Below are 26,953 nucleotides of genomic sequence, written 5' to 3'. Positions count from 1 at the left end.
TGTTTCATTCCATTACTCTCTATGCGTTACCTTGCCAGCATATTCCATGTGCTGACCCGTTTCGGGCTGCAACGTTAATGTTGCAGACTTTTTAGACGACGATTAAGGAGTTTTTAGGTCGTGGTTCTATAGTCAGTGATGCTGTTGGAGTTGATGGACTCACTTATCTTCCAAGCCTTCCGCTGTTATCGTTATTAGATGGCCTTAAGCCATATTTATTATAGTAAGTTCTCTTTTGAGACACTCGATGTAATAAGTGTATGATTGCTACTCTGCTATAAATCCTCCGAGTACTGTGTGGTGTCAGCATTACTAATCCAGGGATGACACTGGAGCACAGAGATCAGACCGTTTGAGGTCTGGTCGCTATAGCCTCAAAGCCAGGACCTTTAAGAAGAAGATGGAAGCCTGTGGCAAGGGCTGGTACGACGAGCTCCAGTCCGTGTTGTGGTCAATCCGAACAACTGCGACCAAGCCGACTGGCGAGACCCCGTTCTTCCTCGTCTACGGAGCAGAGGCTATTCTCCCACATGAGGTCAGGCATCGCTCCGCACGGGTCCTGGCATTCGACGAGACGCAACAGGACGCCATGCGAGGGATGGATCTCGTGCTGGGGGAGGAACGCCGTCGAGAAGCCGCGCTGCGAGCTGCAAAGTATCAACATGCGTTGCGACGATATCACTGCCGCAACATCCACCCCAGAACTCTTGAGGTAGGGGATCTCGTGCTCAGACGGGTTCTCTCTAGGGAGGGGCTGCACAAGCTCTCTCCCATGTGGGAGGGCCCATTCAAGGTTGTTCATGTTTCCAGGCCTGGCTCCGCGCGCTTGGAGACCATGGAGGGGGTACCCATCCAGAACGCGTGGAACATTCAACATCTCCGGAGGTTCTATCCCTGAGCGAGGCCTAGCGCCTAGGAAAGGCCCGGTGCCTGTGAAGAAGGCGAATGCCTGTGAAGCTGCTGCATTTTGGGAAAGGCCCGGTGCCTGTGAAGAAGGCGAATGCCTGTGAAGCTGGTGCATTTTGGGAAAGGCCCGGTGCCTGTGAAGAAGGCGAATGCCTGTGAAGCTGTTGCGTTTTGGGAAAGGCCCGGTGCCTCTGAAGAAGGTGAATGCCTGTGAAGCTGTTGTGTTTTGGGAAAGGCCCGGTGCCTGTGAAGAAGGCAAATGTCTGTGAAGCTCGCCGCCCGTGACACTCTCATGTAATAATGAGTGGGGCTGTACATGCCCCGGAGTCTCCGGAGTGCCGCCCTCAGGCCTCGGGGGCTCCCGCCCATGCCTAGTGGCAGCACTTAGCTTCGCGCTGGTGAGAAGACGTCGAAGACTAGAATAGGTGCCGGACGCGGCTTTCCCATTTGCTTTCTGCAGTTGGCTTGTTTATTCCCGTTTGAAGTTTTATTGAAGTTGCTGACGTTCCTGGCTTGTGACTCTTTGTCTTTCTCGCTCGCTTGCCTCGTTTTCTCTCGCCCAAATCTCGCGAGGGAGTCGCGGGCGCCCTCGCGAGTGTTTTCTGCCCAGATCGTTTGGAGCTTTCCTATCTGAGTCCTCTGCGGGAGCACCCCTCCCAGTCCGTGCCCCACAGGCATCGCGACACGAGCGCGGGACCTAGGCCGGTCGCCCCCACAACCAAGACCGTAAGTTACCCCTCCTACTGATCCTTGCAGGGCACGAAGCGCACGACGAGGCCACGGCCTCGAGAGGCGAGGACCGCGCCAAGCCCCACCGAGCTAAAATAGTCCCCGCACATGGGTGCGCGGCGTGGAAACGCAGCGCAGGAATAGCGGAAACAGCACGATGGTTAAACAACAGCAGTTCTAACACGCCCCCGCGGGGCCCTACATTACTTTCTATTTTTACGCAGGATAAGAGAGAAAACAAAACGGGCGTGATTCGTCCTGCGCCAACCCACAGCGAAGGCTCGAGCTGCTCCTGGGGCTCAGGCGGATCCCTCCTCTCGCTTCACCGGGGCAGGACGGCGGGCTGACGTGCTACCTTCACCCAGGCGGGCGCGACGGTGCGGGGACTGGTCGCGGCCACCGCTGGAGGAGCTGCTGCCTGAGAGGGGGTCGCCGAAGCTCAGCGAACCCCGAGCATCGCCGCCTGTGCGCTAGTCGCCATCTTCATCCTGGTCAGTGCTAGGGCTGGGCAGGCGGTCGCGGTCGTCGTCTTCAGGGCAGCACCCGGCATGGCGACCATCTTCCCCAAACACCCTCACGTAGAGGGTGCCGTCGCCATCGAACTTGAAGTACAGGGTACACCACCGGCCCAGGCCGCACGTGTGGGCGAACGTTTTCCAGCCGCGTGTCAGGGCCCCGTTCCCAGAGACGGAGACCTCCAGCGAAGCCCAGGAGGCCCTGCTGCAGCAGCCGTCTGCCTGGAGCCAGAAGCCACAGCGAGCGCTGGCCGGCAGTTCATTTATGAAGAAACGGGGGAGCTGGAGCCGGGTGCTGGATGGGTCCACCGACCACACGACGAACTCTGGCAGCACCTCTGCAGAGTGAAAGCGTGGCCTAGGGGGGCGCACACCCACGGCGTGCCCCCCGTCGGCAACCGGGCGCTCACCACCGCGCAGGGAACCGCCTCCATGGCCGCATGAGGCTACCACGGGGACCGTGGTATACTTGCGAGGGTGGCCTCGGCCGCACTTGGTCGGGGGGGATCAGGCCCTGCCGGGGGGGGCCTTTCCTTTCTCCGCGGTCGAGAATCTCTTTGGGGCCATGGGGACGGCAAGTAGCCAAGAAGAAGAAAAGGAGCAGCAAGAAGGGATGGACTGAAGGGGCTCGCCCAACCCCGTACTTATAGCCGGAGGAGGCCAACCGCCGAGCACCACGATCGCAGGTAATCATGATCGGTTTCTCTGCATGCAGGGACTTGTCAAGTCATGCGGTCGCCGAGGCATCGTGGGGAAGCGCATACGCCCACGTCCAGTCAACCGCCACGTGGAGCCCAAGGCCGCAGGCTGTTGGGGCCCGCGGTGCTTCGCGCTTACCCCTTCGCTTCCCCGCCAGGCCAAGCCCGGGCGCGCCTTGGGCCTGGGGGCTACTGTCGACGTTCTGGGAACGGGGGTCCCCAGACTTGCCTGCCTGCGGCCTGCGGCATGGCTCAAGTGGGGGCCCAGCGTGGCCCATCTTCATCAGCTCAAGCTCAAGACCCTCGCGAGGGGCCAAGCCTCGCGGGGCGGACGACAGGAAGCATCCTCAGAGGCAGCCTCGTCAGGCACGCTCGCGAGGAGGCGGAGAGATCAAGGTGGGGATACCTCGCGAGGAACCCATGACGCAAGCCATGACGATCGAGACCAGGCAGGCGCCGGCCTGCAGTGTCCTTGTTTCCCCTTTGGTGCAAAGGGGGCAAGCACAGGCCGAGGCATCGGGCAAAGGTTACCATTCCGGTGCAACAAGACCAAGACCAGCAGAGCGGCAGGATGGAGGTCACTGAGGAGCCCAAGACAGCGTCATCACCAGTGCTTTTGGCAGCCGAAGACCACCTTTGGTCAGGATAACTTGTACTATATGTTCCCCTTCAAAATGGCCAAGTGTTGGCGCCCTTCCCGCTCATTATTTGGGGAGAGGCCCAGGGCCTCTATAAATAGAGCTAGCCACCACAGAGTAGAGACACCGAGAAAATGACCAGAGATCTGGTAGAACCCTAGTAGAGAGAGAGAGGCGACTGAACTGACCATAGCAGTTCATCGCACCAGCTCAAGAACACCTCTCGCGAAGCTGTTCTTCCTTTGTACTGTTCATCATCAGCCCCTGAGGCAATCCACCGCACCACACACTAGAGTAGGGTATTACACTACAACGGTGGCCCGAACCAGTATAAACCTCGTGTCCCTTGTGTTGTTCGTTATTTCCAGCTTAGATCACGCGAGGAGATTGGACGTAGATCGGTAGGGGAGAGATCTCCGCGCGCACCCCAGTGTTCAAGCCTCAAGGGTCTGCCGGAACCCGAAATACGACAATAATCAAAACCCCAAATATCAAATGGTTCAAAACAAGTGAATAATTCATAAGCATTTCCTGACGCTTACCAATATTACCTATCCTTTGACATTCATCACAAGATAAAACAAAATTACGGGCATCCTTGAAGAGAGTAGGCCAATAAAAACTAGATTGCAATACCTTGTGAGCAGTTCTATCTCCCGCATGATGTCCTCCATAAGCTTCAGAGTGACATTACCATAGGATTTGTTCCTGTTCATGCTTAGGTACACAACGTTTAGTAATATCATCTACTCGTTCTTTATACAGAAGTGGGTCATCCCACAAGTAATGTCTTAAATCATAGAAGATTTTTTTCTTTTGTTGGTATGTGAAACTAGGTCGTATAAATTTAGCAACAGTATAATTAGCATAATCAGCATACCAAGGAGTATTGTGAGAAACATTAATTGCAACTAGTTGTTCATCAGGAAAGCTATCAACAATAGGTAGTGGGTTGATACGTCTCCAGCGTATCTATAATTTTTTATTGTTCCATGTTGTTATATTATTGTTCTTGGATGTTTTACAATCATTTTATATCATTTTTTGGTACTAACCTATTGACATAGTGCCAAGTGCCAGTTGTTGTTTTTGTTTGTTTTTTACATCGCAGAAAATCAATACCAAGCGGAGTCCAAATGCAGTGGAATTTTTATGGACCAGAAGACATCCAATGGGCTGGAGAAGCACCTGGGGGTGCCCCGAGGGGGGCACAACCCACCAGGGCATGTTTGGGCCCCGAGGCGCGCCCTGGAGGGTTGTGCCCACCTTGGTAGCCTCCCGCACTGCCTCTTTACTCTATAAATACCCCAATATTCCAAAAACCCTAGGGGAGTCGACGAAAATCAATTCCAGCCGCCGCAAGTTCCAAAAACCACAGATCCAATCTAGACACCATCACGGAGGGGTTCATCATCCTCATTTGTTCCTCTCCAATGATGCGTGAGTAGTCTTTTGTAGACCTTCGGGTCCGTAGTTAGTAGCTAGATGGCTTCCTCTCTCTCTCTCTCTTGATTCTCAATACAATGGTCTCTTGGAGATCTATTTGATGTTACTCTTTTTGCGATGTGTTTGTTGGGATCTGATGAACTTTGAGTTTATGATCAGATCCATGTTTTTATCGATGAAAGTTTTTTGAGTCTTTTGATCTTTTATATGCATGATTACTTATAGCTTCGAATTTCTTCTTGAAATCTTTGGTTCAGTTAGGCCAACTAGATCGATTTCTCTTGCCATGGGAAGGGGTGCTTTGTGATGGGTTTGATCTTATGGTGCTTGATCCCAGTGACAGAAGGGGAACCGACACGTATGTATCGTTGCTATTAAGGATAACAAGATGGGGTCTATTTCTACATAAATAGAACTTGTCTACATCATGTCATCGTTCTTATTGCATTACTCCGTTTCTCCATGAACTTAATACACTAGATGCATGCTGGATAGTGGCCGATGTGTGGAGTAATAGTAGTAGATGCAGGCAGGAGTCGGTCTACTAATCTTGGACGTGATGCCTATATAATGATCATTGCCTCGATATCGTCATGATTATTTGAAGTTCTATGAATTGACCAACAGTAATTTGTTTACCCACCGTTGCTATTTTTCTCGAGAGAAGCCACTAGTGAAACCTACGGTCCTCGGGTCTCTTCTTTATTATATTTGCCTTCACGATCTATTTTTATTTTCTTTTATTTTCAGATCTATTAATCCAAAAACCCAAAAATACCTTGCTGCAATTTGGTTGGATACCCTTCCTTTGGGTGGGACTCCGCGCCCCCCAAACTCAGGGTCGGACATGGAGTCCGGGGAGCACTTGGTTCTTCCCGGACCCGAACTGGTGACCTCGGAGATGTTACAAGCTCCGAACACAACTTTGGGTCGGGATTCAAGTTTTAGCCCACCCACCACAATCAATACTCTTCGAGTAATTCAGGCCCTCCAGACATATATGACCTAATGTATGTACATCAGTAACCTCAGGAAACGGTCCATCACTTTTGGGCCAGGTTCCTACTTGTCAAAAACAAGATTAAAGATTGTTGTGACGACGATGTAGTCCCGGTCTTTCATCGCAATTGTACCGACGAGGGAATTTTGAATGCCCTCGACCGTCGTCGCATACAGAGTTTCATGGAATTAGCGCACTTAGTATGGAAGTACTAAGCGATGGAAAGCACATGGAAGGCCCAGAAAACCCAGTTGGAACCTGCTGCCTTCAAGCAATGTACTGCCCAGGCAAAACGGATACACCCTTACGAGGCATCCAACCATAAGCCCGTCGACAAGAAAAACAAACCCTTTACGGGATACAGGTCCGTTCTTGATGAACTCCTCGACAAGCCCTGTCCAATACATGCGACTCCAAGCACAGACTCAACTCACAACCTCCGAGCATGTTGGGTACTCCGGCAGGTAGCTAAAAGTGGGGAGGCCATCCTCACCACCGCCACTCCAGAGAAGCACTCTCCGGGGGATGACGATTTTAACGTCCTTACGGTCTTCGAGACTTTCCCTTAAAATAATCGGCGTAACAAGGCACTTCGCGACCTCGCCGAAGTCCACCAAGTAACCACAGTGAGCCCATGGAACCACGCGGCAATAACCTTCGCCACTGACGACGAACCAAGGGCCCGATCAGTCCGAGCACCCACCGCTTTAGTACTAAACCCCATTGTGGACGGCTTTCGACTTACAAAAGTGCTCATGGATGGCGGCAGTGGGCTTAACCTCATCTACGAGGACACGCTCGACAAAATGCAGGTTGATAGAACACGCATTGAGCAAAGCAGTACCACCTTTCGAGGCATCATCCCCTGTCGATAAGAACGATGTTCGGGAAGAATTAAGCGTGATGTAGTATTCGGCATGCCTAAAAATTACAGGTCACAAGAACTGATCTTTCATGTTGTTCCCTTCAATAGTGGATACCACGCCCTTCTAGGGCATGACGCTTTCTCACGCTTCCAAGCCATACCCCATTACGGGTACATGAAGCTTAAAATGCCAGGGCCTAATGGAATAATCAAAATTACGAGTGATCCGAATAAGGCACTCCGCGCCGAAAACAAAACTGCATCCCTGGCTCTTGAGTCATTATCCGAAGCCTTTGCAACTGAATAACTAACCACCCTACAATCAACGGTGGACAAGGATGATGTGATTCTCAATGAGAGACCTAAATCCACCTCTTTCAAGCCAGCAGATGAAATAGTTAAATTTCAAGTGCACCCGACGGATCCTAATAAAACAACGTCCATTGGAGCACAGCTGGATCCAACGGTAGACGCCGCCTTATGTGCGTTCCTACATGAAAACTGGGATATCTTTGCCTGGCACCCTTCGGACATGCTCGGGATCCCACGTAGACTGGCCGAACACAGCCTCAACATAATCAAAGGGTTCAAACCAGTCAAGCAAATGCTTCGTCGATTTTCCGAACCCAAACTACAAGCTATGGGAGAGGAGCTAGCCAAACTACTTGAGGTCGGGTTCATCAGAGAAATCAAACACCCGGATTGGCTAGCCAACTTGGTCATGGTGCCGAAGAAGGATAAATCTTGGCGCCTTTATGTCAATTTCAAAGACCTCAATAAGGCTTGCCCTAAAGACCCTTTCCCGTTGCCCCGCATTGACCAGATCATTGATGCCACCGCGGGACACGACTCACTGTGTTTCATCAATGCTTACTCCGGATACCATCAGATTAAAATGAAGGAATCCTACCAGGCTGCAATGGCGTTCATCACCCCGTACGGGCCTTTCTGTTTCAACACACTGCCCTTTGGGCTTAAAAACGCTAGTGCCACTTACCAATGCATGATTCAAACATGCTTGGAAAAACAAATCGGCAAGACAGTTGAAGCATATGTGGACGACGTAATCATCAAGACTAAACACGTCGAATCCTTGGTGGATGATCTCCGCCTCACATTTGATAACCTCCGAACATATGACATACGGCTCAATCCGGAAAAATGCGTCTTCGGCGTTCCAGCTGGGAAGCTACTAGGGTTCATTGTCTCCCATAGAGGAATTGAAGCAAACTTAGCTAAAGTCCGAGCCTTGTCGCAATTGGCTACACCAACAGACTTAAAGCAGGTCCAAAAGCTAGCAGGGTGTGTGGCAGCTTTGAGTCGCTTCATCTCCAGATTAGGAGAAAAGCATTACCACTTTATAGACTGCTTAGACGCACCGACAACTTCAAATGGACGAATGCGGCCATAGCCGGATTGGAAGAAATAAAAACCTTACTAGCAGGCAACCCAATCCTAGCCGCCCCAAGTATTGGCGAGCCTATGTTGCTTTATATCTTTGCAACTCGCCAGGTAGTGAGCGTTGTACTCGTCGTCGAGCGAGGGGAAGAGGGACATAAATTCCCCATCCAAAAGACAGTCTATTACGTATCGGAGGTCCTTACACCATGAAAATCATGATACCCTCACTACCAAAAGATAGCTTACGCGGTGTTTATGGCATCCTAAAAACTCCGACACTATTTTCAAGAGTGTTTGATCACGGTGGCATCCTAAGTACCACTTAACGACATTATAAACAACAGGGACGCCACTGGGCGCATAGCTAAATGGTCCATCAAGCTCTTACCGTTCGAAATAATATACAAGCCATGCCGAGCCATTAAATCTCAGGTGCTGGCCAACTTTGTTGTAGAGTGGACGGAAGTCGAGATCCCTAAAGAGTACAGATCTTACTCCAACTGGATTATGTACATTGATGGCTCTAAGATGCTAGTCGGACTGGGGGCTGGCGTCATACTGACATCCCCTACGGGGGACATAGTCCATTACGTGTTGCAAATCATGTACACGGACTCCAATAATGCAGCCGAATACAAGGCACTTCTACATGGTCTCCGCATGGATGTCTCCATGGGCATACAGTTCCTCGGGGTGTGCGGTGACTCAAACCTCGCAATATCTCAGGTCAATGGAGAGTTCGATGCAAAAGATCCAAAAATGGCGGCATATTGAAATGTCGTATTAAAAATATCGGCTCGGTTCGAGGGGCTTGAATTTCATCACATTGCTCGAGACAGTAACCAGGCAGCGGATATACTCGCTCGCATGGGCGCCAAGCGTGACCCCGTCCCACCTAATACCTTTGTGGAAAGGCTCTTCAAGACATCCATGGTATGGCGGGATGAGAGTGGAGACGCCAGTAGGGACCTGATCACGCCCCCAGCAGCTGAACACAATACAAATATCATCGGGGGTTCGGATACTGAAATAACATCCTCTGCTCATGAGATCATGGCCGTTATCGCTCCTTGGACTGAACCATTCCTGGCCTACCTTAATAGCCAGGAGCTGTCCGATGATCAAAATGAGGCCCGTCGCATAGTTCGGCGTTCTAAAGCTTACAAAGCTCATGAAGGTGAGCTGTACAAGAAAAAGCACTACCAGAGTTCTTCAAAGGTGCATTTCAAAGAGGAGGGACGGCAACTCTTGGCCGAAATACATGCTGGTCTGGCTAGTCACCACGCTGCAGCTTGGGCCCTCATAATCAAAGCCTTCCGAACAGGATTTTTCTAGCCAACAGCCTGAGCAGACGCACAAGCCCTTGTCCAACATTGTTTGGGATGTCAGCTTTTTGCCAATCATAGTCATATGCCTCCCACCGCCTTAAGAACAATCCCCATCACTTGGCCCTTCGCGGTCTGGGGGCTCGATATGGTCGGGCCCCTTAAAGGGGGAAGCCACAAAAATAAATATTTACTGGTTATGGTGGACAAATTCACTAAGTGGATAGAGCACTACTAGGAAAAGGGCTATAGATGGAATTGACACTAATGGCGCACCAGACATGTGGTGCGCCATTACTACATACTAATGGCGCACCATGTGTTGGTGCGCCATTAGTGTGCAAATACTAATGGCGCACCACGTCCACGGTGCGCCATTAGTAAAAACATTTTTTTTAATTTTTTCAAAATTACTAATGGCGCACCGTGGGAGTGGTGCGCCGTGCGCCATTAGTAAAAAAAATAATTTTTTTCAAAACTACTAATGGCGCACCGTGGCATGGTGCGCCATTACTAGTTCAACTAGTAATGGCGCACCATGCCACGGTGCGCCATTAGTAACTTGGCCCAAACATTCACCCGAATGCACACCCCACCCCCCTGGTGGACCACCTTTTCAGTTTCAAAAAAAATAAAAGAAAATGATAGAAATGTCAAAAAAAATAAAATAAAATAAGATTCTCATGAGATATGTGGTCTAGTTGTTAGCAAAATTTACAAACATGAATTTTCGACTTTTTTGCAAAATCTCTCGAGAATTTGTAAAAATGGGCATAACTTTTGCGTACGAACTCGGATGAAAAAGTTTTTTATATGAAAAATCATCTACTCGAAAAGTTACATCCGAATTTAACCGGGGGAACCTTGTTAAACATTTTCAAAATCCTCAAAAACCTAACAGAAAAAAAGATACGGGGCTTTTAAGATCTGGAGAGGCAAAAAAATTCAAACTTACTAATGGCGCACATGCCCATGGTGCGCCATTAGTATCTTCCCGCCTTCAAAATTCAAAATAAGTCAACAAAATAAAAAAAGTTACTAATGGTGCACCTGCCCATGATGCGCCATTAGTATCTTCCCGCCTTCAAAATTCAAAATAAGTCAAAAAAATAAAAAAGTTACTAATGGCGCATCTGCCCATGGTGCGCCATTAGTATCTTCCCGCCTTCAAAATTCAAAATAAATCAAAAAAATAAAAAAAAGTTAGTAATGGCGCACCTGTCCATGGTGCGCCATTACTATGTCGTATATATGGCCGGGCGCACCTCCTCCACTCCACCTCTCCTCCACTCCATCTCCTCCTCTCCTCTCCTCCACTCCATCTCCTCCTCTCCTCCACTCCATCTTCCCTTCTCTCCTCCACCATACTACCCTCCTCCTCTCCGGCGACCTCCTCCTCCTCTCCGGCGACCTCCTTCTCCTTTCCGGCGACCTCCCCCTCCTCTCCGGCGACCTCCTCCTCCTCTCCGACGACCTCCTCCTCTCTGGGAACCTCCTCCTCCCTCCTCTCCTCCCCTCCCCTCCCCTCACGATTTCTCCTCCCTCCTCTCCGGTGAGCTCATCCTCCCTCCTCTCCTCCCATTCCCTCATGGTTTCTCCTTCCTCCTCTCCGATGCTTCGGTGAACTCCTCTCCGGCAACCTCCTCCTCCTCTCCGGCGATATAGGCGAGCGCCTCTCCGGTGACCTCCTCCTCCTCCTCTCCGGCGAACTCCTCTCCGGCAAAAGAACACGGCAAAAGAATGTACAAGATCCAAAAACAGGAACAAAAATTGAAATAATATCGTGCCAAAAAACGAGCAAAAAAACTAGCAAAAAATGGGCAAAAAAATCACGGTCCAGATCCAAATTCAAAATTCAAAAATAGCAATGGCGCACGGTGGGGGTTAGACGGTGCGCCACTACTATTTTCCCGCCTTCAAAATTCAAAAATACTAATGGCGCACCGTGGCCTATACTAATGGCGCACTAGTGGCCTATACTAATGGCGCACCAGTGGCCTATACTAATGGCGCACCAGTGGCCTATACTAATGGCGCACTAGTGGTGTGCCATTAGTATACCAGATACTAATGGCGCACCAGTGGTGCGCCATTAGTAAAAATTACTAGTGGCGTGCTAGTAATGGCGCACCAGTGATGCGCCATTAGTAGGCAAAACTGGTGCGCCATTAGTAGGCCTTTTCCTAGTAGTGGAGGTCAAACCAGTAAAAACGGATGTGGACTGCACCTAACCGAACAACCGGATACACACCTTTCTTCATGGTGTACGGCACGGAAGTTGTCCTGCCCTGCGACATTATTCATGACTCACCTCAAGTGCGCATGTACGAAGGGCGAGAAGCCGAGCTCGATCGACAGGATGCCCTAGACAACCTCAAAGAGGAGCGCGATATTGCGCAAGCCCGTTCCGCATTTTATCAACAACAGGTCAGGCGATACCGAAGTAGAGAAATGGGGGCCAAGACATATAACGTTGGCGACCTCGTCTTGCGTCTCTCGGTGAAGAAGAAGGATAAGATCAAACCAAGATGGGAGGGCCCCTTCATCATTGATGAAGTTCTCACAGGAGGAGCCTATCGCCTTCGTAATGCATCGGATAATCGCATTGAGACGAATCCATGGAATGCTGCTCAGCTCCAACGATTCTATGGATAGTTCGATAGCACCTTTTTTACTTTGACTAGGTTCCTTTTTCTTCTCTCCTTTTTTTTATTTTTCCTTTTAATATCCTAGGGTATGTTCGGATCTACCGAACTGTTAGGGGTACACATCTTTAAATGTATACACCCCACTCTAACCGGGGGCTTCCTTGACGAAGCTTATATTATTAAAAGCTTGTGGCTTACATTGCTTACGTAGTTTGTTCTATAGACATTTTGCCATTATATGCACCTCTATGACTTAAGTTTTTTGCCAAGATGGGTTGCCTTGCTCCTGTGTCTATACCCTATGTTCCCGATTGTTCGGCTAGGGTGTAAAGGGAGCACCTCTGTGATTGTTACAACCGGATAATCCAGATCTGTACCTCAGACGGGTGAAGCCGAAAGCTAGCATTCTTAAGGGAATAATTGGTCGGCAAGCACGATAGATTAGTTATGTTTATGTAGTTCTTCTAACAAATAAGGGATAGGCTGCCCATAATTCTATCTTTCGGAATAAAGCCTAGGCATGCATAATTAAGCATGCCGACCCAAGGAAAGGAACCCTTAACGGAACTATTTTCCCTGGAAGATGTTTCTTACGTTAAATAGTAATATAACATAACTCCCTGAACAAATTTTGTCTTTTTGAGCAATATGACCGAATTGCCTGGTTTCCGGACATAATGAATGTTTATTACATTCCAACATGGTATCCGGAAACACTCCAACTTCTTGGTTCGGAGGTTGAAGCCAAAGTCCTGCGATGACAAATTTTGACAAGTTCGGTTGGAGATAAGTTCGATGATAAAGTACATTGATACATTGAATTGAACACCCACTCTTTACGTATGTCATCTATAAGACTGTTTAAGCTATAGTCCTCGTGCGAATATTTCGCAGCTATCATCACTTGGTCATATACCAAGTTCACAGGAATCTCTTTTTCGTCCGGTCCCTGAGGTCCAACTCAGGCCATATGATTCGGATCGATCCCGGTGTAGCGTGTTTTCACCATCGCCCATGCCTCTCGTGCACCATCCCGGCATGTTCACGCCTTCCATAGCTCAAAATGGCGTCGGGCACCTTTGAACAGGTACGCCAACCCCTCCATACTTTCTGGAGGGGCATCGGATGGCCATAAGGCTTTGGCCATACTTCTCATGGCTTTGCAGGCCTGCTCATGCACTACGGACAGCTCTTTTAGAATGTCACCTCGGAATCCGGATACTTCTTCTTCATGACGCCCGGTTAACAAGCTTGCAAGAACAGCATTATAACACTCCGACTTATGGGATAATATGAGTCCCTCTGATGGTTCAAAGGTCATACCAAATATGCCGCCTTTCAGCTTTTTATTCTCTTTTTGTGCGTCCGATAATTGAGCCTTTAATCTCTTTATCTCTTCGGCTTGTTTATCCTTTTCCTCCTCCAGTTTGTTATTTTGCTCAATTGTCATCGTGAGTTTCTTCATTTCCTCTAGCTCTGTGGTGGTGGCATGTAGCTTTGTCCGGCTCGTTTCATGCTCCTGGGACAGCGCGTTGTTCTTCTCTTTGAGAACCTGTGGTTGGTCTAAATCGTTTGAACTCTCGGGGCTACTGGCATATATCTATTAAATTTACACAAACCATTACTTGCATATATTTTGAAAATAGGTGAGCAACTCCAGCAAGTTCGTCCCGGGCGGCTCGGATATATGCATCCACGGTGCTGAGGGCAGTAAATTCCTGCTCAGTAAAAACTGGAGCACACATATATAGTCTCTTTCAGTCATTGATGATTCATCACGCTCTCCACTTCGGAATTTGTGATGGATACGTCATCGGAATCCTCATGAGGTGGATGAGTTGGCGTTGCATCCGTACTGGCTCTCGTCCTAGTTGATGAGCCTGGTGCCGGATTAGCTGCTGATCGGCTAACTGGGACTTTGGACACAGTTTGTTGTGTGCTCCTCATGAAATAAGATGGGAGGAGAAATATGACAATCTGGTCTTATGCCTAGGCACATATTAAAGATTATACCTCTTTGATGAAGGAGGGGGCTCGATGGCGCTCCCGATTTCCTTTTGTAACGCCCACGATGCGGCTATAGCTCCCATGTGCCGAGGCACGACTTAAAAGCATAACCGTATTGTGGTTTTGTCGCAAGAAGGGTCATCTTCACACAATCCCATGTAATGAACAAGAAAGGGATAACGAGAGTTGGCTTACAATCCCTACTTCACACAATACTTAAATAATTCATACATCATTCAGAATACACACATAGACCGACTACGGTCAAATCCGAATGAAAAGAAGATAACCCCAAATGCTAGATCCCCGATCGTCCCAACTGGGCTCCACTACTGATCATCAGGAAACGTATCATAGTAAGACCAAGGTCCTTGTCGAACTCTCACTTGACTTCGGTAGCATCACTTGCACTGGTATCATCGGCACCAGCAACTGTTTTGGAAGTATATGTGAGTCACGCGGACTTAGCAATCTCAAAACCTGCGAGATCAAGATTATTTAAGCTTATGGGTAGGATAAGGTTATGAGGTGGAGTTGCAGCAAGCTCTAAGCAAATATGGTGGCTAACATACGCAAATAAGAGTAACATGAGAAGCTACGCAACGGTCGTGAAGCTAGAAGTGATCAAGAAGTGATCCGGAAACTACTTACGTTCATACATAACCCAAACCGTGTTCACTTTCCGGACTCCGCCGAAAAGAGACCATCACGGCTACACACGCGGTTGATGCGTTTTGATTAAGTCAAGTGTCAAGTTCTCTACAACCGAATATTAACAAATTCCCATCTACCACATAACCACGGGCACGACTCTCAAAAGTTTTTACCCTGCAGGGGTGTCCCAACTAAGTCCATCACAAGCTCTCACGATCAACGAAGGATATTCCTTCTCCTGGAACAACCCGATCAGACTCGGAATCCCAGTTACAAGACATTTAGACAATGGTAAAACAAGACCAGCAAGACCGCCTGACTGTGCCGACAAATCCCGATAGGAGCTGCACATATCTCGTTCTCAGGGCAGACCGGATGAGACATCCTACGAGTAAAACCAACCCTCAAGTTTCCCCGAGGTGGCCCTGCAGTCTACTCGGTTTCGGACCAACACTCAAAGGAGTGCTGGCCTGGGGGGTTAAAATAAAGATGACCCTCGGGTTTGCAACCCCAAGGAAAACTTATAGGTTTTTAGGCAAATGTAAAACCAAGCTTGGACCTAGCTGGAGGAGTTTTATTCAAGGCGAACTGTCAAGGGGGTCCCATAACCCCAACCGCGTAAGGAACGCAAAATCAAGAAACATAACACCGGTATGACGGAAACTAAGGCAGCAAGAGTGGAACAAAACACGTGGCATAAGGTCGAGCCTTCCACCCTTTGCCAAGTATATATATGCATTAATTAAATAAGAGATATTGTGATATCTCAACATATCCATGTTCCAACATGGAACAAACTGCAAGGCACCTTCAACTAGCAATGCTATAAGAGGGGCTGAGCAAAAGCGGTAACTTAGCCAAACAACAGTTTGCTAGGAAGATGGGTTAGAGGCTTGACATGGCAAAATGGGAGGCATGATAAACAAGTGGTAGGTAGTGCGACATAGGGATAGAGCAAACAACTAGCAAGCCAATATAGAAGTGATATCGAGGGTAATGGTCATCTTGCCTGAGATCCGCTAGGAAGAAGACCAAAACCAAGAAGTAGACGGACCAACGTAGTCGAACGGATCCTCGCAATCGCAACGATACCGAGAACTATCAAGAAGTAGGACAACCGGAAAGAAGCAAACAACATGGTAAACATACATCACATAAACATGGCATGATGCACAACCAAGCATATGATGCATGTCCGGTTTAATGGGGCATGGCAAAGCAAAGTGCATCAAACAATACTACAAGTTAAGTGGAGCTCAATATGCAACGAGTTGCATATTGACAAAATGCAACGTTCAATTATTTAGTTTTCTCTTGTTTAGGTACACATCAATATTAAATGTTTTTAAATATGGCAAGAGGTGAAACAAAAAAAACTACCTATCTAGGCAAGTTTAAATGAGGCCGGAAACAACAAACAACAATTCCGGAAAATCCTCATATGCAATATTCGAATTTGGTACTGTTCTGCCCTAAACCATATTTTAGAGTTGTTAAACATGCAAAGTAATGCCACCATGTTAAACTATGCATTTTTCTACCCCATTTACATATAAAGATTATTAAATTCGGAGCTACAGTTATTTAGTTATGGAATAAATCATTTTAGCATGGCATTTAGCAAAATTAAACAAACAGCAAGTCAAACCTTTTTAACATGGATGAAAGCAGCATAATATGAAACTAGATGAAATTTTAGGTATTTTTCATATATAAAGTTTTTACAAATTATGCATGGTTATTAAGTTATTATATGCATGAAGATGGAGGGGTTTTCTACAAAACAGTTATCGCAGGATTAAAAAGGCAAATTCGCATAACAGGGAAAAAACTTGACACGGGCCGAATCTAGTGCATGTTGGGCCAACAGAGAGGAGAGGTGGTGGGGAGCTCACCCATGGGCCTTTGAAGCCTTAGGCCCATGGAGCAGCTTGCAGCAGAGAGGCTGGCTGGGTGCAGCCCAGCTGCGAGGTCAGGAGGCGCTGGGCCTGATGCACGCTTGCGGCCCAGGAGGCTAGAGGCACGGTCAACGCAGCGACCAGCGCTGGAGCAGGCGAGGCTGGAGTTTCAGGGAAGCATCGGCGTGAAGACGACGCCGACGAAGGCTTGGAGGAAGGCAAGGTCGGGGATGGGTCCCAGAGGCCAGATCTAGGCAAGAGGAGGTCGGGCCCGCCGATTCCCCGCGGTGGCTCCCTCCTGCAGGTCCCTGGCAGCAGAGATGCTGGGCCTAAAGAAGAACGTGAGAGCGGGAGACACAAAAAACAAAGGAGGCAAAGGCAGGGAGTAAGAGAGGGGCGGCTAGACGGGGACCTGCTGGTCCGGCGGCTCTACTCTAAGAGGTAGCCGGCGGTGTTGCACAGTAAAGGAGGAGGAGGAGGGACGGGGCCAGCCTGGGGTCCTAGTGGCTTCGGCCCAAGGCGCCGGTGTGCTCGCAAGACGGGGCAGAGCGAGGCTTTAAGAGCTCCTGGTGGTGCATCGAAGGAGGCGAGGAGGCAAAACCGAGGTCGACCCTTCCATTCCCGACGGCGGCGAGGCACGTCGAGGTCGACCATGGTAGCGGTGTTCCTGCAGGTCTCCATGGAGAAGATAGAGAGCAAGTGAGAGAGGGAACCGGAGGGAACGGGAGAAACAGCGAGGGGTGCGGGTCCAATGACCAGTTTTGGAGACGAGATGGGGCGGCGAGGAGGAGGTCCTGGAGGTGAGGGTCGTCGCTGGTTGCTTCGGTGAGCGGCACGAGGCGGCAGTGTCGAGCTTGGGGAGGCACGGGAGGTGGTGGATGGGTTGGATCCGGGGCTAGTTCGGGTGGATTGAGGGGAGGCCTCGAGTGCTGGTTGGGTGAGAAGGGGATCTAGGAGGATCCCGAGGAAGAAGGTGAAAGTGGCGGCGCGGCGGGACAGGTAAGGGAGTCAAAATATATGGAAAAGAGGAGAGTTTGGATCATCCGATTAAAGTCAGGCAGGAGAGATAAAATAGGCTTTGAAAGTCCAAATGAGAAACCAAAGATATTTTAGGCATGTTTGGTGACGATCCGAATCGAACGGTGACAACTACCCGGGTCGCATTCAGGACAACTTTCGGACGCACGCGAGGGGTCTGAGTAAAGTGTAGAGAGGATCAAAAGGTCAGACAAGAGGGGCTCGAAAAATCCGATTGGTTTCGGAATGATCAACGAAGGCAAGGGGTTTAATGGGCTCAGAAAAGAGAGGGAAGAGAGCGGTCTAACTGGTCTAAGAGAACGTCAACAGAGACAACGAGGAAGCGGCGACTACGAGTGGATGCAACTTTTGAAAACATGACGGCAACGGAGTGCTGATGCAATGTGAATGATGCGATGATGAATGCAACAGACAAATAAATAACATCGCTGGCACGCAAAACACGGAAGGCATCTGGAGCGCCGGTCTTGGGGCATCACAACTCTCCTCCACCTACAAGAGATCTCGACTCGAGATCTAAGGATGGCACCGGGGAGAAACAGAAAAGGAAGAGGTAAAACAAAGTTGCTTTTTTGACAAACGAGTGAAACCATGAACCTTAACAGGTTGAATAAATTGAAAGAAAGTAAACAATGGAGATGAACAAGATTGCAAATACTCCGTTAGAAAAGAGGAATAAGGAACATTATGAGAACCTTGTAGGTTGCAAACACATGAATCAAGAGCTCAAGGGGCACGAAAGAATTTAAAACCACTTCGGTTGAAAAGAGAAACAAGGTATACCAGAGAATTTGGGCAGCACTCCGATAGAAAGAGAAGGAACTTGATTATGTGGAAAGAGCTTGGAAAATAGGATGCAACACTCCGGTTAAATGGATAAGCACGAAAAGAACATGATCTTGTCAAACAAGATGATACTTGACGAGAACAACAACACAATGCCTCCGGAACAAAAGAATAGAAGTTGGGTCATTGAAAAGAAAACAATTGAGAATAAAATGACATATCTCCCAACTAAAATTGAAAGAGCATCTTTAGGAGAAAGGCTTGAACAGAGTTGTTGGAAAATCAACAACAAAGATATGATTCCCGTGGGCTTATATAACCATCTCAATAAATTGGGGCTAATTCTTCCACCAATGAAAACAAAGATTGATTGAGAACAAGGAAGAGATGAAAGCTTCTTCACCGAGATGAGAAGGAGAAAATTGGATCATTGATGAGCACCACAATAGCAACGTTCCTTAGGGAAGGTTTTAGGTGAAATATAACCCAAGATAACTCAAACGAAGAAATTATTGGGTTAAAAAGATCTCTTGAACAGAGAGAAAATGGTGGTTTAAGATATCTCCTACTTGACAACTTCTGATTCATGAAACACGAAGGGAAATTGTCAAGAATAACATAACACCACCTCAAAAGACAAGATAGAAAGAATTGCACTTCGGGATGCAAGATGAAGAAAGTTTGGACTCCTCAAAACAAAACACGTGTTGAGCACCATGTTAAATTTTGAGTATAGCTTGGCGGATCATAACTTCGAGAGAAATCTTGAAGAACAATTGAAGAATGAAAGGAATCCTTGACGAACCACCATGTAGAGCCTCCATGAAGAACTTCGGTAATAAAAGGATGATAAAAAGAAAGAGAAGTTGAAAACACAAAGTAAAGCCTTGCGATGATTTAGCTGGAGCTTCGCGACGAGATAATGCGAAAAACTTGGAACTCCGAAAAAGAAAAGATGAAGCATCTCGAACCGAGAAATGTGACATGATGAACAACTCTGGAAGGAAGAAACTAGATCACTTAGATGAAACAATAATAAGAATTACGTTATGCGTATCCTTCACCAATTTAAATTGATGACAAGCAACGGATTTGGCATACTACTTATTCCTCTTGAAAAGGATTGAGGAAGAGAAATCCTGAACGAGCCACCGTAAGAATTGAAAATGAACGTACCAAAGGCACAATTCACCGGGAAGAATTAGAAAACGAGCGAAGATACTTGAGTGAATTTTAGATACAAGAGAACAAATAAATCATGAGCTAACTAGAGAATACTTGAGCGATGCACCGGTAAGATTTGGAGAACGAGAGCTGAAAGCTGAAAATGAATAATTCTGAGATGATGGGCTCTGGAGAATCAAACTGAAAAGACTCATGAATTGTTATGGATGGGTGAAATGAATTCTCACAATCGAAAACAATTATAAGAGGATGGCATCAAGCTTGAACTATGCATCTTTGGAAGAACGGGTAAGGATTTAAGAGGAAATCTTCTTCAGTCTTGAAATGTAGAGAATGACGATGAGAAACACCACCATGGATTGTTGAGGCACTCCGAAATGAAGAATAGAAAGGTTGAACCAACGATGAAAAGAATTTGAAAGATCTTGGACAAAGACATATGACTGATGATAATTCATTCTTACGTCACACCTTGAAAACAATTTGGGAATAACTCCAGAAAGAATTAGAAGAGATAGGTAATATCCTGGGAAAAGACCTATGGGTTAGGGCCCACTCAAAAGAAACACCTTTCGAAAAGATTGCTTGAAAGATATTGCACCTGAATTAAATGGCTTGAATGAGATAACAACCTCGAAATAGATTGAACGAATTAAGAATGGAAATGCGAATCTTCTAAGATATCTTCAACAGTCCGGAACAAATGAATAGCAAGAGGTTAACGATTCAGGGGTGCACCGGCATGGGAAAGCATTTGAATCAGAGAAAAAGGTATGGTCAACACCGAAAGCTTGAATTGAACCCACCGGAGAAGAAAATGAGAACGAAGAAGGATGAACTTGAAGCTCCTAAGCATCTTCATGAGAATCACCGGCTAAGAACATTGAAAGAAAAGAATGAAGAGACTTCACATCCATAAGATGGATACTTGATTAAGAAATATGAGTCCTTGAAAAAAAAGGGGGGGGAGGGCGGGAAAAGACAAAGACAACTTGGGACAGATGAAACAAACACCGTTGAAAAGAAGGATAATTGATCTTGCAAATGTTGAAGGGATCGGCTTAACTTGAAGAGAAGCACGCCAGTTGAGAAGAAATTGACATGGCAAACTGGATGATCGAAAGGATTTGCATTCACATCGAAATATGAGAGCACCGCTTCGAAAAGGTATGGAATCAACACTTGACTTTGAAGCAACTCGAATACCATAATCAAAACAAAAACAAAGGATTTGGCTTGCAGAATAAGCCGGAAGAAAACATATGATAGACCCCATATCGTATCACGTGTCTGTTGGAAAGAATTCCTATGTGATACTTGAATCCCCACCTATAAACTCCTGAAAAATTCTGGTTATGCAATCTGGTGTTGGGGATACTGGGAGGCACAATCTATATCACACAACTAACAAGCCCTACGCTCCAACTGTATCCATTCGTCAACATATAACCAAGAAAACTCCGGAAATCGTGTACCTCAACCTTCGAAAAGCATCCATTATACGATTTATGGCAATACTCCCGAACTCCCTCCCCAGTACTGGGTGGCATCGAGGTTATCTCACCACTAACTGCATAAAAGAGATTTTCGATGTCGGTGAAACTCAGGTATTCCAAAACTGGAACGATAAAATTGTGACGACAACACCTCGGAGCTCAACCCCCCAGGACACTGCCACAACCCCTAAATGTCAGGAGGCACGTCACAAGAATATCGGAACGATCCCAAGATACCCGCGTGATCCTAAAAACAAATTTCATGAAATTTGAGGAGAGGAAAATCAAAACATCTACATCAGGAGGCCTTACCAGAGCGGCGAAGGGGCAGAGGAGTAAAAAGAATCCTACTCTCTGATATATATAATCCAAAGACACAAAACATTTTTGTTCTAGACTCAACAACGTCAGCGATTCAATCAAGCAGGGGGCTCCCAAGTTGGGGATGGCTCTGGATACCAACTTGTAACGCCCACGATGCGGCTATATCTCCCATGTGTCGAGGCGCGACTTAGAGGCATAACCGCATTGTGGTTTTGTCGCAAGAAGGGTCATCTTCACACAATCCCATGTAATGAACAAGAAAGGGATAACGAGAGTTGGCTTACAATCGCCACTTCACACAATACTTAAATAATTCATACACCATCCAGAATACACACATAGACCGACTACGGTCAAATCCGAATGAAAAGAAGATAACCCCAGATGCTAGATCCCCGATCGTCCCAATTGGGCTCTGTCGGATCACGGGATCCGGCAAAACCCTCGAGGTTCAAACACTGGGGTGTGCGTGAAGGTTTTCTCCCTATCGGTCCACGCCCTAACTCTCTAAGATCTCGCGGACGAACTCGACGAACTCACAACACAGAAAGACACAAGATTTATACTGGTTCAGGCCATCGTTGTGGTGTAATACACTACTCCAGTGTGGTGGTGGTGGATTGCCTCTTGGGCTGATGATGAATAGTACAAGGGGAAGAACAACCTCCTGGGGTTGAGGTGTTCTTGTGCTTGGCGAACTTGTGCGAGTGAGATGATCTTGGATCCGTCCTCTCTCCCTTCTCTCTCCCTGAATCAGTTCTCTCCTTTTCGTCCCCCTACTGTGGTGGCTAGTTCTACTTATATAGGCCCTGGTCCTCTCCCCAAATAGTGAGCGGGAAGGGAGCCAACAACGGCCAATTTGAAAGGGGACAACTAGTACAGCTTATCCTGACAAAAGCGGTATTCGCCTGCAAAAGGCTCTGGTGATGACGCCGTCTTGGGCTCCATGGTGACCTCCTTCTTGAAGTCCTGCTGGTCTTGGTCTCGTTGCACTGATATGGAAACCTTTGCTTGATGCCTCGGTACTCCGCGCATGCGCTTGCCCCCTTGGCACCAAAGAGGAAACAAGGACGGTGCACGCGCTGGCGCCCGCCTGGTCTCGATCGTCATGGCTCACGTCACGATAACCTCGCGAGGTTTGCCTTGCCTTGATCTCTCCGCCCCTCGCGAGCCTGCCTGGCGAGGCCACTCCTGAAGAGGTCTTGCATCATCCGCCTCGCGAGGCTTGACCCCTCGCGAGGGTTTTGAATGCCTTGTCGATGAAGATGGGCCGTACGGGCCTGCCAGCTCAGCCACGCCGTGGGCCGCAGGCAGGCAAGTCTGGGGACCCCCGTTCCCAGAACGCCGACAGTAGCCCCCGGGCCCAATGCGCGCTCGGGCTTGGCTTCGAGGCGAAGCCAAAGGTCAAGCGCGGAGCGCCGTGGGCCCCAAAAGCCTACGGCCTCGGTTGACGCGTGGCGATTGATTGGACGTGGGCGTCTCCGCTTCCCCACGCTACCTCGGCAACCGCCTGACTTGACAAAAAGGCTGGCATGGACAATGTTTGCCTTCATTGCTTCTTCCTCGCCTTGCTCCAGATCCCCTTTCTCGCTCCTTGCTGCCGGAACTTCCAGATCCGCTTCGACCTTGCTCCGCATCTGCGACCAATGGCGCCGCGCAAGGTCAAGTCCTCCTCGGCGCCGGCTTGGTTCGAGCCAGCCCTTGATGCGCTCAATGTCACGGAGAAGAACCTAGCCGCCACGCGCTTGCTGACGGCGGGGGAGAGCTATGAGAGGGGGAAGACGGAGCTCCGACTTGCCTCCGACGTGCCAGAGTCTAAGGGAAGCACCTTCTTCCCTTTCTTCACGAGCAGCATCACCGCTGGGTTGGTTCCCCCTTTTTCCAATTTCTTTTTCGAGGTCCTCGACCACTTTGGGCTGCAGGCGCTGCATCTCCACCCCAACTCCGTTCTTCTATTGTCTATCTTCGCCTATTATTGTGAGGCGTACCTGGGAGTGATGCCATCTGTGGCACTGCTACGCCACTTCTTCTTCATCCGCGTCACTAGTGGCCATATCTCCGGGTGCGCCAACTTCATCGCGGCCGGCTAGGACAACTCGATCTCGAACACCGGGAAGAGGGTTGACAACATCAGGGCCAAATGGGTCATGATGAGTGCCAAGTTCGTGCATCCACGCTTGGAACTGCCGATAGAGGCACCCTAGTCGGACAAGGGGTGGTCTTGTGTAGAGCTCACCGATGAGCGGGCGTCGTCGGTATAGGAGCAGATGAAGATCGATTTAAAGCCGGGCAACATGAAGGAGGCCAAGGTGACGGGGGCCATGCTCCTGAAGGAATTCTTGATGCTGCGCGTTGCTCCACTTCAGGCGCGCGCGCCCTTTGTGGAAGCTTGGAGATGAAGAAGACAGGACTCGTCTGAGCCCGATGGCCTTGCCTGATGACGAGCTGACTACAGTTCTACGCCTCTTTGTTGGGGATAACCAAGAGTACCCGCCGAGCGCCTTTGTTCCTTTGTTCCATTGCAAGGACTGGGAGCAATTCGTTGCCTCCAGGCCAACCTTTAACGCGCGCGCTGGTGCCGCCGGCACTCGCTGGGGCCTCTGCAACGCCGAAGCCGGTGGAGGTGTCTTCTGACGAGTCCCGCGGGGAGGAAGAGGGGAGGAGGACTCAGAGGAGACCCCCGAGGATATGGGGGAGAACTCCCCCTTGAGCAAGGCCGACATCCTCCACGCTTTACCAGACGACGCCGAGGTCGACGCCTACCAGGTGGTGAGGGAGCTGCCCCTCATCCCGACAAGGGGTAGATCGTCGTTGGTCTCTCGAGACGCTGCCTCCGTATTGACACCGCCTGGGGTCAGATCCAGCCCTTATGCTGTGCCGTCTTCTGCCCTTGGAGCCCGTGTGCCCACTCCTCAGGCCCCGACGCTTTCGGGTTTTAGGCTCACCAAGCGGAAGGTGGACTATGTCGCAGTGGATCAGAAAGTGCTTCGAGCTTCGTCTTGTTCCTGCTTGTACTTGCTATTTTCTGACATTCACCCTTGGTTGATCAGGCCGGTGTCTTCAGCGAAGAAGAGGAAGGAGGATGCCGCGGTCGTGCCCCCCTTTGTGGAGAAGAGAGGTGACAGCACCCGTCGCCCTCACGAGGCCAAGAGGAGCATCGGCAGGATGAATCAGCCCCTGTGGCCCCGCTGGCTCTGGAAGTGACGGCACCTGGCTCTGCTGATGAGGTCCCAAGGGCTCCGGAGCCCTCGATCTTCCAGGCTCTGGTAACGACGTCGCCTCCTCCTCCTGCTGCGCCTCTGGCCCCAAATTCTTCTGCTCCCTCCATAGTATTGGAGCGCGTCTTCTCGAGGATGGCCCTGCTCAGCTGCTTCCCCACTTGGTGAAGGCGCTTGAGGAAGTTCTGGAGGGCATCGGCCCCATGGCTGAGGCAGAGGCTCGTGTCCTTTCTTCAGCTACGCTGACGCGTGTCTTCAGCCATTTGTACCTTCACGACCCTAATGCTCATCTCGACGAGCTGCTGGAGCCTGTAGCTGATGAACGTTGCGCGGCCGCAGCCAAAGCCGTGAAAGGTCAGGTGGAGGCCCTGCTGAAGAAGTTTCGCAGCTTCATCCTCGCGCCCTCGACCGGCGATGTCGCCGATCCTGTAGCTGGCGATGTAGGTGAAGACGACGCTACCAAGGGAGGAGCACCTTCTGTAGGCGATGGCGGTGTCCAGGGGTGACCTGCGGCTGCTTTCGTGTTTCATTCCTGCAATACGCATCAGGCCTCGTGGAGGCGTTAAAACATTTATTTGATATTGTGAAGACAATATGTCTTGTAATATTTGCTTCGAGATTTTGCAATTTTCTTCCTATTTGCTTTGTGTTCTGCGTTGGCAGAGCCCAGCCCCACGCATACCTCAACCGTCGTTGGGCCGACCGGAGAGCAGGACATACCAAGGAGTGAGGGGCTACATGACCAGTTAGGCTCCTGAGTCGCGATGCTCAGGAGTCCCCCTTGATGCACAAACAGCATATAGGAAGGATACGCGAGGATAGGTTGACGTTCTACGTCGGCAGAGCCTGGCCCCGCGCATACCTCAACCGCCGATGGGCCGACTGGAGACCAGGACGGACCAAGGAGTGAGGGGCTACGTGACCAGTTAGGCTCCTGAGTCGCGATGCTCAGGAGTCCCCCTTGATGTGCAAACAATCTCTATACCTTTGCCCTTGCCAAGGGCCGGCTCGGGAGGGGCGTGCGACGACCAGGTCCGGGAGACCTGGTTGGGTGGCGTACACTTGGGCGTGACCCGAGCGCAACCCCCATGCCCAGCCCCCTCGTGCGGCTCTCCCGAGGGGAGGCGTTGCGGTGAGGCCGGACGTTGAGCTTTGGGGCTCCCTGAGGTTGATACGACCGTGAAGCTGCCCTCAGTTGTTTATCACCAGCGCGGAGCATAGTGCTTCCGCTTGTGCACGGGCATAGCCGCTCCTCGGTAGTGTCGACGGCCAGCACGGAGCATGGTGCTTCCACTTGTGTGTGGGAGGGGGGCTCCCTCTGCGGAGAGCCCCAGGGGCATGTACAGCCCTGCCCTGACACGTAGCTTGCATGGCAGGGCTAGACGAGGTGTATCTGGGAACTCGTGAGCCAGCGTAGGACCCATGAGGCCCTAGCTCAAGGCGGGTTGCTCCTGGCCTTGGTTCTTGTTCGCTGTGCTAGTCCTGCGAGGTGGTCAGACAACCTGCGCCGAACGAATCTCCTGAGGTTATCACGTGAGAAAGCCAAGCACCAACGGCCCCGGGAGGTGATGTAAACAGGGTCGGCCCGCCAGACAGAGCTTAGCCATTGGATTTATCGACGCTGCAAGGACGGGCCCGAGCACAGATGTCATGCTCAACTTACTCACGCGAAGGGTCCTGAAGAAAGACGGCCGGCGCGCAGTCCCCATGATGGGTGGCGATCGAGCAAGTAGTAATCATAGGTAGATTAAATATGAGAGTAGAAGGCTTAAATAAGTGCATGGGAGATACGTGTCACTGGGTCCGGCCCGAGCGGCTTGGCGATGATCCAGCCCGAGGGGCGCCCCCAACAAGGTAAGCTAAAGACATAAAAAGGGATACATGCCACAGGGACGGACCCACGCGACCTGGGAATCATGCAGCCCGAGGGGTGCTCCCAGCTAAATGAACTTGGAAAATGTCACCTGGTTATGTTAATGAAGGAGAGTTGGGGCAGTTGAAGGTGCCGGCGAAAGGGTTGCTCCTCACGAGCCACCGGGGCCCTGAGCCTCAAGAGGCTCTAGGGGCTCAGGTGGTTCCTTGAGGACCGTCTCCTTTTCTATTAGGACGGTGTGGTGCCTGGCCTCCTAAGCCGCTAGGATGCGCCGCAAGTTACGCTGGTAGGCGGACGACACGC

This window comes from Triticum urartu, chromosome 2 (assembly GCF_003073215.2).
Source record: "Triticum urartu cultivar G1812 chromosome 2, Tu2.1, whole genome shotgun sequence".
Taxonomy (NCBI): Eukaryota; Viridiplantae; Streptophyta; class Magnoliopsida; order Poales; family Poaceae; genus Triticum; species Triticum urartu.
This window is presented reverse-complemented; position numbering follows the sequence as displayed.